Source organism: Lissotriton helveticus, chromosome 8, assembly GCF_964261635.1.
Source record: "Lissotriton helveticus chromosome 8, aLisHel1.1, whole genome shotgun sequence".
NCBI lineage: Eukaryota > Metazoa > Chordata > Amphibia > Caudata > Salamandridae > Lissotriton > Lissotriton helveticus.
The window spans coordinates 819656032-819677220 of NC_136069.1; the positions used below are offsets into that span (position 1 = coordinate 819656032).

The 21189-nt window shown below is 39.4% G+C and overlaps 15 non-coding genes across 15 annotated transcripts; all 15 read left to right on the forward strand.

Annotated features, from left to right (window-relative positions):
- The first annotated feature begins 9 nt into the window (after nt 1-9).
- Nucleotides 10-82, forward strand: TRNAV-CAC (transfer RNA valine (anticodon CAC)). Its single transcript has one exon. It is a non-coding gene; the product is annotated as a tRNA-Val (tRNA).
- Nucleotides 83-2474: 2392 nt separating this feature from the next.
- TRNAP-UGG (transfer RNA proline (anticodon UGG)) lies at nt 2475-2546 on the forward strand. The gene has a single exon. It is a non-coding gene; the product is annotated as a tRNA-Pro (tRNA).
- A 288-nt stretch (nt 2547-2834) lies between these two features.
- Nucleotides 2835-2907, forward strand: TRNAV-CAC (transfer RNA valine (anticodon CAC)). The gene has a single exon. It is a non-coding gene; the product is annotated as a tRNA-Val (tRNA).
- Nucleotides 2908-5014: 2107 nt separating this feature from the next.
- On the forward strand, nt 5015-5086 carry TRNAA-AGC (transfer RNA alanine (anticodon AGC)). The gene has a single exon. It is a non-coding gene; the product is annotated as a tRNA-Ala (tRNA).
- Nucleotides 5087-5374: 288 nt separating this feature from the next.
- On the forward strand, nt 5375-5447 carry TRNAV-CAC (transfer RNA valine (anticodon CAC)). Its single transcript has one exon. It is a non-coding gene; the product is annotated as a tRNA-Val (tRNA).
- A 2324-nt stretch (nt 5448-7771) lies between these two features.
- Nucleotides 7772-7843, forward strand: TRNAP-UGG (transfer RNA proline (anticodon UGG)). The gene has a single exon. It is a non-coding gene; the product is annotated as a tRNA-Pro (tRNA).
- A 288-nt stretch (nt 7844-8131) lies between these two features.
- TRNAV-CAC (transfer RNA valine (anticodon CAC)) lies at nt 8132-8204 on the forward strand. Its single transcript has one exon. It is a non-coding gene; the product is annotated as a tRNA-Val (tRNA).
- A 2465-nt stretch (nt 8205-10669) lies between these two features.
- TRNAP-UGG (transfer RNA proline (anticodon UGG)) lies at nt 10670-10741 on the forward strand. Its single transcript has one exon. It is a non-coding gene; the product is annotated as a tRNA-Pro (tRNA).
- A 288-nt stretch (nt 10742-11029) lies between these two features.
- On the forward strand, nt 11030-11102 carry TRNAV-CAC (transfer RNA valine (anticodon CAC)). The gene has a single exon. It is a non-coding gene; the product is annotated as a tRNA-Val (tRNA).
- A 2227-nt stretch (nt 11103-13329) lies between these two features.
- On the forward strand, nt 13330-13402 carry TRNAP-UGG (transfer RNA proline (anticodon UGG)). The gene has a single exon. It is a non-coding gene; the product is annotated as a tRNA-Pro (tRNA).
- A 287-nt stretch (nt 13403-13689) lies between these two features.
- On the forward strand, nt 13690-13762 carry TRNAV-CAC (transfer RNA valine (anticodon CAC)). The gene has a single exon. It is a non-coding gene; the product is annotated as a tRNA-Val (tRNA).
- A 2213-nt stretch (nt 13763-15975) lies between these two features.
- TRNAP-AGG (transfer RNA proline (anticodon AGG)) lies at nt 15976-16047 on the forward strand. Its single transcript has one exon. It is a non-coding gene; the product is annotated as a tRNA-Pro (tRNA).
- A 288-nt stretch (nt 16048-16335) lies between these two features.
- Nucleotides 16336-16408, forward strand: TRNAV-CAC (transfer RNA valine (anticodon CAC)). The gene has a single exon. It is a non-coding gene; the product is annotated as a tRNA-Val (tRNA).
- Nucleotides 16409-18748: 2340 nt separating this feature from the next.
- On the forward strand, nt 18749-18820 carry TRNAP-UGG (transfer RNA proline (anticodon UGG)). Its single transcript has one exon. It is a non-coding gene; the product is annotated as a tRNA-Pro (tRNA).
- Nucleotides 18821-19108: 288 nt separating this feature from the next.
- Nucleotides 19109-19181, forward strand: TRNAV-CAC (transfer RNA valine (anticodon CAC)). The gene has a single exon. It is a non-coding gene; the product is annotated as a tRNA-Val (tRNA).
- The last annotated feature ends 2008 nt before the right edge of the window (nt 19182-21189 follow it).

Consider the following 21189-nt stretch of genomic DNA (forward strand, 5'->3'; position numbering starts at 1 on the left):
TAGGTATCTGTTTCTGTAGTGTAGTGGTTATCACGTTCGCCTCACACGCGAAAGGTCCCCGGTTCGAAACCGGGCAGAAACACTAGTTATATTGTCTTGGCTGCAATGTTGAGAGTTGCCGTTTTGCATGAAATTGTCCAGGCCCTGAAGATGGGTTCATGCAGTCTCGTTCCAAGAAAGTGAATTCTCTTAAAAACAATAACATAATTGGCATGTGGATGTATCTGTTGATTCACAGACCTCACTTTCAAAAGAGCCCTGCATTCGGTTCAATGCTCAACCAGAACAAGCATTAACTTTGAGAATTGTTGGCACCAACAGGCCTCTTATTTTAGTGGAGTGTTTCTGGTTTTTAAGTGCTGAGGCTTGGGCTCAATTCCTAGATGATCCTTCTCAAGGTGATGATACAAATGCATCGTCACCTTTTCGTTTAATGTCAGAATTGTTTATTTCCATTTGGTGGTGTATGAATGCTTTCGACAGTATGGGGATTTTTTCTAGCCTTGCATGAATAAAAGCATATCACTCCTCTTTATGTATTTTTCTAATACATTTATATTTGCATCTCCTCTCCTAGCATGCATTTTTGACTATCTTACAGGCTGTATATAATAAGTATCAATTCAGGGGCGCTTCTTCTACTCAAATCACAACTGTTCTATCACGACATTGATAAGCAATCTGCATCTGCTTCTGTTGTGTATTGGTTATCATATTTACCTGACGTGTGAAAGTCCCATGTTGGACAGTGCACGTTAACAAAGAAACCAATGATTTTTATTAAAAGTTGTCTTGTGTTTTGGTTACCTTGCATCAGCCAAACCGTGCCAGAGATTACTTCATTTGCAGTCACTTGAAAAGTAGGGATTCTCAAATAAATGGCAAGAGGTTGAAACAAATCCAAAGAAATGCATGGCATATCTATGTGTAGGTGTATGCATGTATCCATATATAAAGATAGATAGATAGATAGATAGATAGATAGATAGATAGATAGATAGATAGATAGATAGATAGATAGATAGATAGATAGATAGATAGATAGATAGATGGATGGATGGATGGATGGATGGATGGATGGATGGATGGATGGATGGATGGATGGATGGATGGATGGATGGATGGATGGATGGATGGATGGATGAATGGATAGACGGACAGACAGACAGACAGACAGACAGACAGACAGACAGACAGACAGATAGATAGATAGATAGATAGATAGATAGATAGATAGATAGATAGATAGATAGATAGATAGATAGATAGATAGATAGATAGATAGATAGATAGATAGATAGATAGATAGATAGATAGATAGATAGATAGATAGATAGATAGATAGATAGATATAGGGAGAGAGAGAGCGTTAATATAAACAGAGACTTTATTTTCAATCAAGCGGTCTTTTCTTTCCTTTAGGAGCAGAATGTTCTGATCATCAGCGCACCAGAATGTAGTGCTTGGTTGGCAAGCATCACATATTGTGATGTGTTAGCTAAGAGTTCCATGTCCTTCAGACTCATATATTCCTCTGTAGTTGTACCTTGGTGATTCAACAAAACATGGCATCATAATCAGCATTCTACTGCCACAGAGTGGACACAGAAACCATTTAGAATTTCCCTGAAAAAGAAAAAAAGCATACTTAGGCAGAGCTTTGTGGACAGGAAGGACATTAGAGCAAGTGAGGAATAAGCACTGCTTTTGTTAATTTACATAGGCAGAACAGAGACTGCTGGGAAAAACCTGAAATTACAGGCACAGAAAATGCCTGCTAATGGAGAGAACACTAAGAAGCATTGAAAGTTTTTCCTCTGACCCTGGCCACTCTTAAGAGGAATCCTATGATAGTCAGCAGGACCCACCCTAAAAAGGAAGGGACAGCCATTTGGACCCTTTCCACCTTTTCTATATCTCGCCTGATCGAGCCTCATTGAGCGCTGAATGAGCGGATAAGCACATTACATGTACTTCTCATTTTGGGAAGGTATTGCTTAGCTTGTTACCAGCAGCTCAGTTATGTTATGATGTTAGAGGCTATGCAAGGAATGCTTTAGTCCTGCATTAGGCAGTTTTTATTGCTTCTTGCATTCAAGAGATAGATAATTAGCCAGAATCTGTGGCCCAGCTATTCACCTTGGCATTCCGATTTGCACAAAGGGAATAAGTATTTGAGAAAAAAAGGCAAAATGTGTTTCTTATGTTGTTATGAACAGCTTTTTATTCTTTCTCTTTAGGCTCTAGTCAATGCAGAAATATATAAATAACTGCTGACTTCCTGTAAGACTTGTCCAATGCTGAGAAAAAATAAAAGGGGACACTTACAAATGATAGTGCTATCGTTTGAGAAAGGGTAAGTTGACACTGAATTTCCTGTGAATTCACAGACCAAGCATGAAAAAGACCCCAGCATGATCTTCATTGCGGGCTTAGAGCTGGTATTACCTTTTCAGAGGTGAGGGTCTTTCAACGGCTCGTTGGTCTAGGGGTATGATTCTCGCTTTGGGTGCGAGAGGTCCCGGGTTCAAATCCCGGACGAGCCCTTTCATTGGTGCTCTTTTGAAGTATGCATTTCAAAGCCAATATCAATTTTCTCTTTGCAGTAGTGGATGATTATTTGCTAGAGTCTCATGCTTTTAACCTTGCCCTGCCTGAGCAAATAGGAAACATTTCTCTTTAAGCATTTTGCAAAAATGCTGAACTTGCAAGGCATATACAAGCGTTCAGATAGGGCTGTCGGGCAGGTTGCATGAAAGAAATCTAAAACCAGATGTCCTTGGAATAGTCTGTTTTGAGCAGTTTCATCACAGAAGAATCACCTGTAGGTATCTGTTTCTGTAGTGTAGTGGTTATCACGTTCGCCTCACACGCAAAAGGTCCCTGGTTCGAAACCGGGCAGAAACACTAGTTATATTGTCTTGGCTGCAATGTTGAGAGTTGCCGTTTTGCATGAAATTGTCCAGGCCCTGAAGATGGGTTCATGCAGTCTCGTTCCAAGAAAGTGAATTCTCTTAAAAACAATAACATAATTGGCATGTGGATGTATCTGTTGATTCACAGACCTCACTTTCAAAAGAGCCCTGCATTCGGTTCAATGCTCAACCAGAACAAGCATTAACTTTGAGAATTGTTGGCACCAACAGGCCTCCTATTTTAGTTGAGTGTTTCTGGTTTTAAGTGCTGAGGCTTGGGCTCAATTCCTAGATGATCCTTCTCAAGGTGATGATACAAATGCATCGTCACCTTTTCGTTTAATGTCAGAATTGTTTATTTCCATTTGGTGGTGTATGAATGCTTTCGACAGTATGGGGATTTTTTCTAGCCTTGCATGAATAAAAGCATATCACTCCTCTTTATGTATTTTTCTAATACATTTATATTTGCATCTCCTCTCCTAGCATGCATTTTTGACTATCTTACAGGCTGTATATAATAAGTATCAATTCAGGGGCGCTTCTACTACTCAAATCACAACTGTTCTATCACGACATTGATAAGCAATCTGCATCTGCTTCTGTTGTGTATTGGTTATCATATTTACCTGACGTGTGAAAGTCCCATGTTTGACAGTGCACGTTAACAAAGAAACCAATGATTTTTATTAAAAGTTGTCTTGTGTTTTGGTTACCTTGCATCAGCCAAAACGTGCCGGAGATGACTTCATTTGCAGTCACTTGAAAAGTAGGGATTCTCAAATAAATGGCAAGAGGTTGAAACAAATCCAAAGAAATGCATGGCATATCTATGAGTAGGTGTATGCATGTATCCATATATAAAGATAGATAGATAGATAGATAGATAGAGATATAGATAGATAGATAGATAGATAGATAGATAGATAGATAGATAGATAGATAGATAGATAGATAGATAGATAGATAGATAGATAGATAGATATAGGGAGAGAGAGAGCGTTAATATAAACAGAGACTTTATTTTCAATCAAGCGGTATTTTCTTTCCTTTAGGAGCAGAATGTTCTGATCATCAGCGCACCAGAATGTAGTGCTTGGTTGGCAAGCATCACATATTGTGATGTGTTAGCTAAGAGTTCCATGTCCTTCAGACTCATATATTCCTCTGTAGTTGTACCTTGGTGATTCCACAAAACATGGCATCATAATCAGCATTCTACTGCCACAGAGTGGACAGAGAAACCATTTAGAATTTCCCTGAAAAAGAAAAAAAGCATACTTAGGCAGAGCTTTGTGGACAGGAAGGACATTAGAGCAAGTGAGGAATAAGCACTGCTTTTGTTAATTTACATAGGCAGAACAGAGACTGCTGGGAAAAGCCTGAAATTAAAGGCACAGAAAATGCCTGCTTCTGGAGAGAACACTAAGAAGCATTGAAAGTTTTTCCTCAGACCCTGGCCACTCTTAAGAGGAATCCTATGATAGTCAGCAGGACCCACCCTAAAAAGGAAGGGACAGCCATTTGGACCCTTTCCACCTTTCCTATATCTCGCCTGATCGAGCGCTGATTGAGCGGATAAGCACATAAGCACATGTACTTCTCATTTTGGGAATGCATTGCTTAGCTTGTTACCAGCAGCTCAGTTATGTTATGATGTTAGAGGCTATGCAAGGAATACTTTAGTCCTGCATTAGGCAGTTTTTATTGCTTCTTGCATTCAAGAGATAGATAACTAGCCAGAATCTGTGGCCCAGCTATTCACCTTGGCATTCCGATTTGCACAAAGGGAATCAGTATTGGAGAGAAAAGGCAAAATGTGTTTCTTATGTTGTTATGAACAGCTTTTTATTCTTTCTCTTTAGGCTCTAGCCAATGCAGAAATATATAAATAACTGCTGACTTCCTGTAAGACTTGTCCAATGCTGAGAAAAAATAAAAGGGGACACTTACAAATGATAGTGCTATCGTTTGAGAAAGGGTAAGTTGACACTGAATTTCCTGTGAATTCACAGACCAAGCATGAAAAAGACCCCAGCATGATCTTCATTGCGGGCTTAGAGCTGGTATTACCTTTTCAGAGGTGAGGGCCTTTCAACGGCTCGTTGGTCTAGGGGTATGATTCTCGCTTAGCGTGCGAGAGGTCCCGGGTTCAAATCCCGGACGAGCCCTTTCATTGGTGCTCTTTTGAAGTATGCATTTCAAAGCCAATATTAATTTTCTCTTTGCAGTAGTGGATGCATATTTGCTAGAGTCTCATGCTTTTAACCTTGCCCTGCCTGAGCAAATAGGAAACATTTCTCTTTAAGCATTTTGCAAAAATGCTGAACTTGCAAGGCATATACAAGCGTTCAGATAGGGCTGTCGGGCAGGTTGCATGAAAGAAATCTAAAACCAGATGCCTTTGGAATAGCCTGTTTTGAGCAGTTTCATCACAGAAGAATCACCTGTAGGTATCTGTTTCTGTAGTGTAGTGGATATCACATTCGCCTCACACGCGAAAGGTCCCCGGTTCGAAACCGGGCAGAAACACTAGTTATATTGTCTTGGCTGCAATGTTGAGAGTTGCCGTTTTGCATGAAATTGTCCAGGCCCTGAAGATGGGTTCATGCAGTCTCGTTCCAAGAAAGTGAATTCTCTTAAAAACAATAACATACTTGGCATGTGGATGTATCTGTTGATTCACAGACCTCACTTTCAAAAGAGCCCTGCATTCGGTTCAATGCTCAACCAGAACAAGCATTAACTTTGAGAATTGTTGGCACCAACAGGCCTCTTATTTTAGTGGAGTGTTTCTGGTTTTTAAGTGCTGAGGCTTGGGCTCAATTCCTAGATGATCCTTCTCAAGGTGATGATACAAATGCATCGTCACCTTTTCGTTTAATGTCAGAATTGTTTATTTCCATTTGGTGGTGTATGAATGCTTTCGACAGTATGGGGATTTTTTCTAGCCTTGCATGAATAAAAGCATATCACTCCTCTTTATGTATTTTTCTAATACATTTATATTTGCATCTCCTCTCCTAGCATGCATTTTTGACTATCTTACAGGCTGTATATAATAAGTATCAATTCAGGGGCGCTTCTTCTACTCAAATCACAACTGTTCTATCACGACATTGATAAGCAATCTGCATCTGCTTCTGTTGTGTATTGGTTATCATATTTACCTGACGTGTGAAAGTCCCATGTTGGACAGTGCACGTTAACAAAGAAACCAATGATTTTTATTAAAAGTTGTCTTGTGTTTTGGTTACCTTGCATCAGCCAAACCGTGCCAGAGATTACTTCATTTGCAGTCACTTGAAAAGTAGGGATTCTCAAATAAATGGCAAGAGGTTGAAACAAATCCAAAGAAATGCATGGCATATCTATGTGTAGGTGTATGCATGTATCCATATATAAAGATAGATAGATAGATAGATAGATAGATAGATAGATAGATAGATAGATAGATAGATAGATAGATAGATAGATAAATAGATGGATGGATGGATGGATGGATGGATGGATGGATGGATGGATGGATGGATGGATGGATGGATGGATGGATGGATGGATGGATGAATGGATAGACGGACAGACAGACAGACAGACAGACAGACAGACAGACAGACAGATAGATAGATAGATAGATAGATAGATAGATAGATAGATAGATAGATAGATAGATAGATAGATAGATAGATAGATAGATAGATAGATAGATAGATAGATAGATAGATAGATAGATAGATAGATATAGGGAGAGAGAGAGCGTTAATATAAACAGAGACTTTATTTTCAATCAAGCGGTATTTTCTTTCCTTTAGGAGCAGAATGTTCTGATCATCAGCGCACCAGAATGTAGTGCTTGGTTGGCAAGCATCACATATTGTGATGTGTTAGCTAAGAGTTCCATGTCCTTCAGACTCATATATTCCTCTGTAGTTGTACCTTGGTGATTCCACAAAACATGGCATCATAATCAGCATTCTACTGCCACAGAGTGGACAGAGAAACCATTTAGAATTTCCCTGAAAAAGAAAAAAAGCATACTTAGGCAGAGCTTTGTGGACAGGAAGGACATTAGAGCAAGTGAGGAATAAGCACTGCTTTTGTTAATTTACATAGGCAGAACAGAGACTGCTGGGAAAAGCCTGAAATTAAAGGCACAGAAAATGCCTGCTTCTGGAGAGAACACTAAGAAGCATTGAAAGTTTTTCCTCTGACCCTGGCCACTCTTAAGAGGAATCCTATGATAGTCAGCAGGACCCACCCTAAAAAGGAAGGGAAAGCCATTTGGACCCTTTCCACCTTTCCTATATTGAGCCTGATTGAGCGCTGATTGAGCGGATAAGCACATAAGCACATGTACTTCTCATTTTGGGAAGGCATTGCTTAGCTTGTTACCAGCAGCTCAGTTATGTTATGATGTTAGAGGCTATGCAAGGAATGCTTTAGTCCTGCATTAGGCAGTTTTTATTGCTTCTTGCATTCAAGAGATAGATAATTAGCCAGAATCTGTGGCCCAGCTATTCACCTTGGCATTCCGATTTGCACAAAGGGAATAAGTATTTGAGAGAAAAGGCAAAATGTGTTTCTTATGTTGTTATGAACAGCTTTTTATTCTTTCTCTTTAGGCTCTAGCCAATGCAGAAATATATAAATAACTGCTGACTTCCTGTAAGACTTGTCCAATGCTGAGAAAAAATAAAAGGGGACACTTACAAATGATAGTGCTATCGTTTGAGAAAGGGTAAGTTGACACTGAATTTCCTGTGAATTCACAGACCAAGCATGAAAAAGACCCCAGCATGATCTTCATTGCGGGCTTAGAGCTGGTATTACCTTTTCAGAGGTGAGGATCTTTCAACGGCTCGTTGGTCTAGGGGTATGATTCTCGCTTTGGGTGCGAGAGGTCCCGGGTTCATATCCCGGACGAGCCCTTTCATTGGTGCTCTTTTGAAGTATGCATTTCAAAGCCAATATCAATTTTCTATTTGCAGTAGTGGATGATTATTTGCTAGAGTCTCATGCTTTTAACCTTGCCCTGCCTGAGCAAATAGGAAACATTTCTCTTTAAGCATTTTGCAAAAATGCTGAACTTGCAAGGCATATACAAGCGTTCAGATAGGGCTGTCGGGCAGGTTGCATGAAAGAAATCTAAAACCAGATGCCCTTGGAATAACCTGTTTTGAGCAGTTTCATCACAGAAGAATCACCTGTAGGTATCTGTTTCTGTAGTGTAGTGGTTATCGCGTTTGCCTCACACGCGAAAGCTCCCCGGTTCGAAACCGGGCAGAAACACTAGTTATATTGTCTTGGCTGCAATGTTGAGAGTTGCCGTTTTGCATGAAATTGTCCAGGCCCTGAAGATGGGTTCATGCAGTCTCGTTCCAAGAAAGTGAATTCTCTTAAAAACAATAACATAATTGGCATGTGGATGTATCTGTTGATTCACAGACCTCACTTTCAAAAGAGCCCTGCATTCGGTTCAATGCTCAACCAGAACAAGCATTAACTTTGAGAATTGTTGGCACCAACAGGCCTCTTATTTTAGTGGAGTGTTTCTGGTTTTTAAGTGCTGAGGCTTGGGCTCAATTCCTAGATGATCCTTCTCAAGGTGATGATACAAATGCATCGTCACCTTTTCGTTTAATGTCAGAATTGTTTATTTCCATTTGGTGGTGTATGAATGCTTTCGACAGTATGGGGATTTTTTCTAGCCTTGCATGAATAAAAGCATATCACTCCTCTTTATGTATTTTTCTAATACATTTATATTTGCATCTCCTCTCCTAGCATGCATTTATGACTATCTTACAGGCTGTATATAATAAGTATCAATTCAGGGGCGCTTCTTCTACTCAAATCACAACTGTTCTATCACGACATTGATAAGCAATCTGCATCTGCTTCTGTTGTGTATTGGTTATCATATTTACCTGACGTGTGAAAGTCCCATGTTGGACAGTGCACGTTAACAAAGAAACCAATGATTTTTATTAAAAGTTGTCTTGTGTTTTGGTTACCTTGCATCAGCCAAACCGTGCCAGAGATTACTTCATTTGCAGTCACTTGAAAAGTAGGTATTCTCAAATAAATGGCAAGAGGTTGAAACAAATCCAAAGAAATGCATGGCATATCTATGTGTAGGTGTATGCATGTATCCATATATAAAGATAGATAGATAGATAGATAGATAGATAGATAGATAGATAGATAGATAGATAGATAGATAGATAGATAGATAGATAGATAGATAGATAGATAGATAGATAGATAGATAGATAGATAGATAGATAGATAGATAGATAGATAGATAGATAGATAGATAAATAGATGGATGGATGGATGGATGGATGGATGGATGGATGGATGGATGGATGGATGGATGAATGGATGGATGAATGGATAGACGGACAGACAGACAGACAGACAGACAGACAGACAGACAGACAGACAGACAGACAGACAGACAGACAGACAGACAGATAGATAGATAGATAGATAGATAGATAGATAGATAGATAGATAGATAGATAGATAGATAGATAGATAGATAGATAGATAGATAGATAGATAGATAGATAGATAGATAGATAGATAGATAGATAGATAGATAGATAGATAGATAGCTAGATTGATAGAGGGAGAGAGAGAGTGTTAATATAAACAGAGACTTTATTTTCAATCAAGCGGTATTTTCTTTCCTTTAGGAGCAGAATGTTCTGATCATCAGCGCACCAGAATGTAGTGCTTGGTTGGCAAGCATCACATATTGTGATGTGTTAGCTAAGAGTTCCATGTCCTTCAGACTCATATATTCCTCTGTAGTTGTACCTTGGTGATTCCACAAAACATGGCATCATAATCAGCATTCTACTGCCACAGAGTGGACAGAGAAACCATTTAGAATTTCCCTGAAAAAGAAAAAAAGCATACTTAGGCAGAGCTTTGTGGACAGGAAGGACATTAGAGCAAGTGAGGAATAAGCACTGCTTTTGTTAATTTACATAGGCAGAACAGAGACTGCTGGGAAAAGCCTGAAATTAAAGGCACAGAAAATGCCTGCTTCTGGAGAGAACACTAAGAAGCATTGAAAGTTTTTCCTCTGACCCTGGCCACTCTTAAGAGGAATCCTATGATAGTCAGCAGGACCCACCCTAAAAAGGAAGGGAAAGCCATTTGGACCCTTTCCACCTTTCCTATATCGAGCCTGATTGAGCGCTGATTGAGCGGATAAGCACATAAGCACATAAGCACATGTACTTCTCATTTTGGGAAGGCATTGCTTAGCTTGTTACCAGCAGCTCAGTTATGTTATGATGTTAGAGGCTATGCAAGGAATGCTTTAGTCCTGCATTAGGCAGTTTCTATTGCTTCTTGCATTCAAGAGATAGATAATTAGCCAGAATCTGTGGCCCAGCTATTCACCTTGGCATTCCGATTTGCACAAAGGGAATAAGTATTTGAGAGAAAAGGCAAAATGTGTTTCTTATGTTGTTATGAACAGCTTTTTATTCTTTCTCTTTAGGCTCTAGCCAATGCAGAAATATATAAATAACTGCTGACTTCCTGTAAGACTTGTCCAATGCTGAGAAAAACATAAAAGGGGACACTTACAAATGATAGTGCTATCGTTTGAGAAAGGGTAAGTTGACACTGAATTTCCTGTGAATTCACAGACCAAGCATGAAAAAGACCCCAGCATGATCTTCATTGCGGGCTTAGAGCTGGTATTACCTTTTCAGAGGTGAGGGTCTTTCAACGGCTCGTTGGTCTAGGGGTATGATTCTCGCTTTGGGTGCGAGAGGTCCTGGGTTCAAATCCCGGACGAGCCCTTTCATTGGTGCTCTTTTGAAGTATGCATTTCAAAGCCAATATCAATTTTCTCTTTGCAGTAGTGGATGATTATTTGCTAGAGTCTCATGCTTTTAACCTTGCCCTGCCTGAGCAAATAGGAAACATTTCTCTTTAAGCATTTTGCAAAAATGCTGAACTTGCAAGGCCTATACAAGCGTTCAGATAGGGCTGTCGGGCAGGTTGCATGAAAGAAATCTAAAACCAGATGCCCTTGGAATAGTCTGTTTTGAGCAGTTTCATCACAGAAGAATCACCTGTAGGTATCTGTTTCTGTAGTGTAGTGGTTATCACGTTCGCCTCACACGCGAAAGGTCCCCTGTTCGAAACCGGGCAGAAACACTAGTTATATTGTCTTGGCTGCAATGTTGAGAGTTGCCGTTTTGCATGAAATTGTCCAGGCCCTGAAGATGGGTTCATGCAGTCTCGTTCCAAGAAAGTGAATTCTCTTAAAAACAATAACATAATTGGCATGTGGATGTATCTGTTGATTCACAAACCTCACTTTCAAAAGAGCCCTGCATTCGGTTCAATGCTCAACCAGAACAAGCATTAACTTTGAGAATTGTTGGCACCAACAGGCCTCCTATTTTAGTGGAGTGTTTCTGGTTTTAAGTGCTGAGGCTTGGGCTCAATTCCTAGATGATCCTTCTCAAGGTGATGATACAAATGCATCGTCACCTTTTTGTTTAATGTCAGAATTGTTTATTTCCATTTGGTGGTGTATGAATGCTTTCGACAGTATGGGGATTTTTTCTAGCCTTGCATGAATAAAAGCATATCACTCCTCTTTATGTATTTTTCTAATACATTTATATTTGCATCTCCTCTCCTAGCATGCATTTTTGACTATCTTACAGGCTGTATATAATAAGTATCAATTCAGGGGCGCTTCTACTACTCAAATCACAACTGTTCTATCACGACATTGATAAGCAATCTGCATCTGCTTCTGTTGTGTATTGGTTATCATATTTACCTGACGTGTGAAAGTCCCATGTTTGACAGTGCACGTTAACAAAGAAACCAATGATTTTTATTAAAAGTTGTCTTGTGTTTTGGTTACCTTGCATCAGCCAAAACGTGCCAGAGATGACTTCATTTGCAGTCACTTGAAAAGTAGGGATTCTCAAATAAATGGCAAGAGGTTGAAACAAATCCAAAGAAATGCATGGCATATCTATGAGTAGGTGTATGCATGTATCCATATATAAAGATAGATAGATAGATAGATAGATAGATAGATAGATAGATAGATAGATAGATAGATAGATAGATAGATAGATAGATAGATAGATAGATAGATAGATAGATAGATAGATAGATAGATAGATAGATAGATAGATAGATAGATAGATAGATAGATAGATAGATAGATAGATAGATAGATAGATAGATAGATAGATAGATAGATAGATAGATAGATAGATAGATAGATAGATAGATATAGGGAGAGAGAGAGCGTTAATATAAACAGAGACTTTATTTTCAATCAAGCGGTATTTTCTTTCCTTTCGGAGCAGAATGTTCTGATCATCAGCGCACCAGAATGTAGTGCTTGGTTGGCAAGCATCACATATTGTGATGTGTTAGCTAAGAGTTCCATGTCCTTCAGACTCATATATTCCTCTGTAGTTGTACCTTGGTGATTCCACAAAACATGGCATCATAATCAGCATTCTACTGCCACAGAGTGGACAGAGAAACCATTTAGAATTTCCCTGAAAAAGAAAAAAAGCATACTTAGGCAGAGCTTTGTGGACAGGAAGGACATTAGAGCAAGTGAGGAATAAGCACTGCTTTTGTTAATTTACATAGGCAGAACAGAGACTGCTGGGAAAAGCCTGAAATTAAAGGCACAGAAAATGCCTGCTTCTGGAGAGAACACTAAGAAGCATTGAAAGTTTTTCCTCTGACCCTGGCCACTCTTAAGAGGAATCCTATGATAGTCAGCAGGACCCACCCTAAAAAGGAAGGGAAAGCCATTTGGACCCTTTCCACCTTTCCTTGATCGAGCCTGATTGAGCGCTGATTGAGCGGATAAGCACATAAGCACATAAGCACATGTACTTCTCATTTTGGGAAGGCATTGCTTAGCTTGTTACCAGCAGCTCAGTTATGTTATGATGTTAGAGGCTATGCAAGGAATGCTTTAGTCCTGCATTAGGCAGTTTTTATTGCTTCTTGCATTCAAGAGATAGATAATTAGCCAGAATCTGTGGCCCAGCTATTCACCTTGGCTTTCCGATTTGCACAAAGGGAATAAGTATTTGAGAGAAAAGGCAAAATGTGTTTCTTTTGTTGTTATGAACAGCTTTTTATTCTTTCTCTTTAGGCTTTAGCCAATGCAGAAATATATAAATAACTGCTGACTTCCTGTAAGACTTGTCCAATGCTGAGAAAAAATAAAAGGGGACACTTACAAATGATAGTGCTATCGTTTGAGAAAGGGTAAGTTGACACTGAATTTCCTGTGAATTCACAGACCAAGCATGAAAAAGACCCCAGCATGATCTTCATTGCGGGCTTAGAGCTGGTATTACCTTTTCAGAGGTGAGGGTCTTTCAACGGCTCGTTGGTCTAGGGGTATGATTCTCGCTTTGGGTGCGAGAGGTCCCGGGTTCAAATCCCGGACGAGACCTTTCATTGGTGCTCTTTTGAAGTATGCATTTCAAAGCCAATATCAATTTTCTCTTTGCAGTAGTGGATGATTATTTGCTAGAGTCTCATGCTTTTAACCTTGCCCTGCCTGAGCAAATAGGAAACATTTCTCTTTAAGCATTTTGCAAAAATGCTGAACTTGCAAGGCATATACAAGCGTTCAGATAGGGCTGTCGGGCAGGTTGCATGAAAGAAATCTAAAACCAGATGCCCTTGGAATAGTCTGTTTTGAGCAGTTTCATCACAGAAGAATCACCTGTAGGTATCTGTTTCTGTAGTGTAGTGGTTATCACGTTTGCCTCACACGCGAAAGGTCCCCGGTTCGAAACCGGGCAGAAACTCTAGTTATATTGTCTTGGCTGCAATGTTGAGAGTTGCCGTTTTGCATGAAATTGTCCAGGCCCTGAAGATGGGTTCATGCAGTCTCGTTCCAAGAAAGTGAATTCTCTTAAAAACAATAACATAATTGGCATGTGGATGTATCTGTTGATTCACAAACCTCACTTTCAAAAGAGCCCTGCATTCGGTTCAATGCTCAACCAGAACAAGCATTAACTTTGAGAATTGTTGGCACCAACAGGCCTCCTATTTTAGTGGAGTGTTTCTGGTTTTAAGTGCTGAGGCTTGGGCTCAATTCCTAGATGATCCTTCTCAAGGTGATGATACAAATGCATCGTCACCTTTTCGTTTAATGTCAGAATTGTTTATTTCCATTTGGTGGTGTATGAATGCTTTCGACAGTATGGGGATTTTTTCTAGCCTTGCATGAATAAAAGCATATCACTCCTCGTTATGTATTTTTCTAATACATTTATATTTGCATCTCCTCTCCTAGCATGCATTTTTGACTATCTTACAGGCTGTATATAATAAGTATCAATTCAGGGGCGCTTCTACTACTCAAATCACAACTGTTCTATCACGACATTGATAAGCAATCTGCATCTGCTTCTGTTGTGTATTGGTTATCATATTTACCTGACGTGTGAAAGTCCCATGTTTGACAGTGCACGTTAACAAAGAAACCAATGATTTTTATTAAAAGTTGTCTTGTGTTTTGGTTACCTTGCATCAGCCAAAACGTGCCAGAGATGACTTCATTTGCAGTCACTTGAAAAGTAGGGATTCTCAAATAAATGGCAAGAGGTTGAAACAAATCCAAAGAAATGCATGGCATATCTATGAGTAGGTGTATGCATGTATCCATATATAAAGATAGATAGATAGATAGATAGATAGATAGATAGATAGATAGATAGATAGATAGATAGAGATATAGATAGATAGATAGATAGATAGATAGATAGATAGATAGATAGATAGATAGATAGATAGATAGATAGATAGATAGATAGATAGATAGATAGATAGATAGATAGATAGATAGATAGATAGATAGATAGATAGATAGATAGATAGATAGATAGATATAGGGAGAGAGAGAGCGTTAATATAAACAGAGACTTTATTTTCAATCAAGCGGTATTTTCTTTCCTTTAGGAGCAGAATGTTCTGATCATCAGCGCACCAGAATGTAGTGCTTGGTTGGCAAGCATCACATATTGTGATGTGTTAGCTAAGAGTTCCATGTCCTTCAGACTCATATATTCCTCTGTAGTTGTACCTTGGTGATTCCACAAAACATGGCATCATAATCAGCATTCTACTGCCACAGAGTGGACAGAGAAACCATTTAGAATTTCCCTGAAAAAGGAAAAAAGCATACTTAGGCAGAGCTTTGTGGACAGGAAGGACATTAGAGCAAGTGAGGAATAAGCACTGCTTTTGTTAATTTACATAGGCAGAACAGAGACTGCTGGGAAAAGCCTGAAATTAAAGGCACAGAAAATGCCTGCTTCTGGAGAGAACACTAAGAAGCATTGAAAGTTTTTCCTCTGACCCTGGCCACTCTTAAGAGGAATCCTATGATAGTCAGCAGGACCCACCCTAAAAAGGAAGGGACAGCCATTTGGACCCTTTCCACCTTTCCTATATCTCGCCTGATCGAGCCTGATCGAGCGCTGATTGAGCGGATAAGCACATAAGCACATGTACTTCTCATTTTGGGAATGCATTGCTTAGCTTGTTACCAGCAGCTCAGTTATGTTATGATGTTAGAGGCTATGCAAGGAATGCTTTAGTCCTGCATTAGGCAGTTTTTATTGCTTCTTGCATTCAAGAGATAGATAACTAGCCAGAATCTGTGGCCCAGCTATTCACCTTGGCATTCCGATTTGCACAAAGGGAATCAGTATTGGAGAGAAAAGGCAAAATGTGTTTCTTATGTTGTTATGAACAGCTTTTTATTCTTTCTCTTTAGGCTCTAGCCAATGCAGAAATATATAAATAACTGCTGACTTCCTGTAAGACTTGTCCAATGCTGAGAAAAAATAAAAGGGGACACTTACAAATGATAGTGCTATCGTTTGAGAAAGGGTAAGTTGACACTGAATTTCCTGTGAATTCACAGACCAAGCATGAAAAAGACCCCAGCATGATCTTCATTGCGGGCTTAGAGCTGGTATTACCTTTTCAGAGGTGAGGGCCTTTCAACGGCTCGTTGGTCTAGGGGTATGATTCTCGCTTAGGGTGCGAGAGGTCCCGGGTTCAAATCCCGGACGAGCCCTTTCATTGGTGCTCTTTTGAAGTATGCATTTCAAAGCCAATATTAATTTTCTCTTTGCAGTAGTGGATGCATATTTGCTAGAGTCTCATGCTTTTAACCTTGCCCTGCCTGAGCAAATAGGAAACATTTCTCTTTAAGCATTTTGCAAAAATGCTGAACTTGCAAGGCATATACAAGCGTTCAGATAGGGCTGTCGGGCAGGTTGCATGAAAGAAATCTAAAACCAGATGCCTTTGGAATAGCCTGTTTTGAGCAGTTTCATCACAGAAGAATCACCTGTAGGTATCTGTTTCTGTAGTGTAGTGGTAATCACATTCGCCTCACACGCGAAAGGTCCCCGGTTCGAAACCGGGCAGAAACACTAGTTATATTGTCTTGGCTGCAATGTTGAGAGTTGCCGTTTTGCATGAAATTGTCCAGGCCCTGAAGATGGGTTCATGCAGTCTCGTTCCAAGAAAGTGAATTCTCTTAAAAACAATAACATACTTGGCATGTGGATGTATCTGTTGATTCACAGACCTCACTTTCAAAAGAGCCCTGCATTCGGTTCAATGCTCAACCAGAACAAGCATTAACTTTGAGAATTGTTGGCACCAACAGGCCTCTTATTTTAGTGGAGTGTTTCTGGTTTTTAAGTGCTGAGGCTTGGGCTCAATTCCTAGATGATCCTTCTCAAGGTGATGATACAAATGCATCGTCACCTTTTCGTTTAATGTCAGAATTGTTTATTTCCATTTGGTGGTGTATGAATGCTTTCGACAGTATGGGGATTTTTTCTAGCCTTGCATGAATAAAAGCATATCACTCCTCTTTATGTATTTTTCTAATACATTTATTTTTGCATCTCCTCTCCTAGCATGCATTTTTGACTATCTTACAGGCTGTATATAATAAGTATCAATTCAGGGGCGCTTCTTCTACTCAAATCACAACTGTTCTATCACGACATTGATAAGCAATCTGCATCTGCTTCTGTTGTGTATTGGTTATCATATTTACCTGACGTGTGAAAGTCCCATGTTGGACAGTGCACGTTAACAAAGAAACCAATGATTTTTATTAAAAGTTGTCTTGTGTTTTGGTTACCTTGCATCAGCCAAACCGTGCCAGAGATTACTTCATTTGCAGTCACTTGAAAAGTAGGGATTCTCAAATAAATGGCAAGAGGTTGAAACAAATCCAAAGAAATGCATGGCATATCTATGTGTAGGTGTATGCATGTATCCATATATAAAGATAGATAGATAGATAGATAGATAGATAGATAGATAGATAGATAGATAGATAGATAGATAGATAGATAGATAGATAGATAGATAGATAGATAGATAGATAGATAGATAGATAGATAGATAGATAGATAGATAGATAGATAGATAGATGGATGGATGGATGGATGGATGGATGGATGGATGGATGGATGGATGGATGGATGGATGGATGGATGAATGGATAGACGGACAGACAGACAGACAGACAGACAGACAGACAGACAGACAGACAGATAGATAGATAGATAGATAGATAGATAGATAGATAGATAGATAGATAGATAGATAGATAGATAGATAGATAGATAGATAGATATAGGGAGAGAGAGAGCGTTAATATAAACAGAGACTTTATTTTCAATCAAGCGGTATTTTCTTTCCTTTAGGAGCAGAATGTTCTGATCATCAGCGCACCAGAATGTAGTGCTTGGTTGGCAAGCATCACATATTGTGATGTGTTAGCTAAGAGTTCCATGTCCTTCAGACTCATATATTCCTCTGTAGTTGTACCTTGGTGATTCCACAAAACATGGCATCATAATCAGCATTCTACTGCCACAGAGTGGACAGAGAAACCATTTAGAATTTCCCTGAAAAAGAAAAAAAGCATACTTAGGCAGAGCTTTGTGGACAGGAAGGACATTAGAGCAAGTGAGGAATAAGCACTGCTTTTGTTAATTTACATAGGCAGAACAGAGACTGCTGGGAAAAGCCTGAAATTAAAGGCACAGAAAATGCCTGCTTCTGGAGAGAACACTAAGAAGCATTGAAAGTTTTTCCTCTGACCCTGGCCACTCTTAAGAGGAATCCTATGATAGTCAGCAGGACCCACCCTAAAAAGGAAGGGAAAGCCATTTGGACCCTTTCCACCTTTCCTATATCGAGCCTGATTGAGCGCTGATTGAGCGGATAAGCACATAAGCACATGTACTTCTCATTTTGGGAAGGCATTGCTTAGCTTGTTACCAGCAGCTCAGTTATGTTATGATGTTAGAGGCTATGCAAGGAATGCTTTAGTCCTGCATTAGGCAGTTTTTATTGCTTCTTGCATTCAAGAGATAGATAATTAGCCAGAATCTGTGGCCCAGCTATTCACCTTGGCATTCCGATTTGCACAAAGGGAATAAGTATTTGAGAGAAAAGGCAAAATGTGTTTCTTATGTTGTTATGAACAGCTTTTTATTCTTTCTCTTTAGGCTCTAGCCAATGCAGAAGTATATAAATAACTGCTGACTTCCTGTAAGACTTGTCCAATGCTGAGAAAAAATAAAAGGGGACACTTACAAATGATAGTGCTATCGTTTGAGAAAGGGTAAGTTGACACTGAATTTCCTGTGAATTCACAGACCAAGCATGAAAAAGACCCCAGCGTGATCTTCATTGCGGGCTTAGAGCTGGTATTACCTTTTCAGAGGTGAGGGTCTTTCAACGGCTCGTTGGTCTAGGGGTATGATTCTCGCTTTGGGTGCGAGAGGTCCCGGGTTCAAATCCCGGACGAGCCCTTTCATTGGTGCTCTTTTGAAGTATGCATTTCAAAGCCAATATCAATTTTCTCTTTGCAGTAGTGGATGATTATTTGCTAGAGTCTCATGCTTTTAACCTTGCCCTGCCTGAGCAAATAGGAAACATTTCTCTTTAAGCATTTTGCAAAAATGCTGAACTTGCAAGGCATATACAAGCGTTCAGATAGGGCTGTCGGGCAGGTTGCATGAAAGAAATCTAAAACCAGATGCCCTTGGAATAGTCTGTTTTGAGCAGTTTCATCACAGAAGAATCACCTGTAGGTATCTGTTTCTGTAGTGTAGTGGTTATCACGTTTGCCTCACACGCGAAAGGTCCCCGGTTCGAAACCGGGCAGAAACTCTAGTTATATTGTCTTGGCTGCAATGTTGAGAGTTGCCGTTTTGCATGAAATTGTCCAGGCCCTGAAGATGGGTTCATGCAGTCTCGTTCCAAGAAAGTGAATTCTCTTAAAAACAATAACATAATTGACATGTGGATGTATCTGTTGATTCACAAACCTCACTTTCAAAAGAGCCCTGCATTCGGTTCAATGCTCAACCAGAACAAGCATTAACTTTGAGAATTGTTGGCACCAACAGGCCTCCTATTTTAGTGGAGTGTTTCTGGTTTTAAGTGCTGAGGCTTGGGCTCAATTCCTAGATGATCCTTCTCAAGGTGATGATACAAATGCATCGTCACCTTTTCGTTTAATGTCAGAATTGTTTATTTCCATTTGGTGGTGTATGAATGCTTTCGACAGTATGGGGATTTTTTCTAGCCTTGCATGAATAAAAGCATATCACTCCTCTTTATGTATTTTTCTAATACATTTATATTTGCATCTCCTCTCCTAGCATGCATTTTTGACTATCTTACAGGCTGTATATAATAAGTATCAATTCAGGGGCGCTTCTACTACTCAAATCACAACTGTTCTATCACGACATTGATAAGCAATCTGCATCTGCTTCTGTTGTGTATTGGTTATCATATTTACCTGACGTGTGAAAGTCCCATGTTTGACAGTGCACGTTAACAAAGAAACCAATGATTTTTATTAAAAGTTGTCTTGTGTTTTGGTTACCTTGCATCAGCCAAAACGTGCCAGAGATGACTTCATTTGCAGTCACTTGAAAAGTAGGGATTCTCAAATAAATGGCAAGAGGTTGAAACAAATCCAAAGAAATGCATGGCATATCTATGAGTAGGTGTATGCATGTATCCATATATAAAGATAGATAGAAAGATAGATAGATAGATAGATAGATAGATAGATAGATAGATAGATAGATAGATAGATAGATAGATAGATAGATGGATGGATGGATAGATAGATAGATAGATAGATAGATAGATAGATAGATAGATAGATAGATAGATAGATAGATAGATAGATAGATAGATAGATAGATAGATAGATAGATAGATAGATAGATAGATAGATAGATAGATAGATAGATAGATAGATAGATAGATAGATAGATAGATAGATAGATATAGGGAGAGAGAGAGCGTTAATATAAACAGAGACTTTATTTTCAATCAAGCGGTATTTTCTTTCCTTTAGGAGCAGAATGTTCTGATCATCAGCGCACCAGAATGTAGTGCTTGGTTGGCAAGCATCACATATTGTGATGTGTTAGCTAAGAGTTCCATGTCCTTCAGACTCATATATTCCTCTGTAGTTGTACCTTGGTGATTCCACAAAACATGGCATCATAATCAGCATTCTACTGCCACAGAGTGGACAGAGAAACCATTTAGAATTTCCCTGAAAAAGAAAAAAAGCATACTTAGGCAGAGCTTTGTGGACAGGAAGGACATTAGAGCAAGTGAGGAATAAGCACTGCTTTTGTTAATTTACATAGGCAGAACAGAGACTGCTGGGAAAAGCCTGAAATTAAAGGCACAGAAAATGCCTGCTTCTGGAGAGAACACTAAGAAGCATTGAAAGTTTTTCCTCTGACCCTGGCCACTCTTAAGAGGAATCCTATGATAGTCAGCAGGACCCACCCTAAAAAGGAAGGGAAAGCCATTTGGACCCTTTCCACCTTTCCTATATCGAGCCTGATTGAGCGCTGATTGAGCGGATAAGCACATAAGCACATGTACTTCTCATTTTGGGAAGGCATTGCTTAGCTTGTTACCAGCAGCTCAGTTATGTTATGATGTTAGAGGCTATGCAAGGAATGCTTTAGTCCTGCATTAGGCAGTTTTTATTGCTTCTTGCATTCAAGAGATAGATAATTAGCCAGAATCTGTGGCCCAGCTATTCACCTTGGCATTCCGATTTGCACAAAGGGAATAAGTATTTGAGAGAAAAGGCAAAATGTGTTTCTTATGTTGTTATGAACAGCTTTTTATTCTT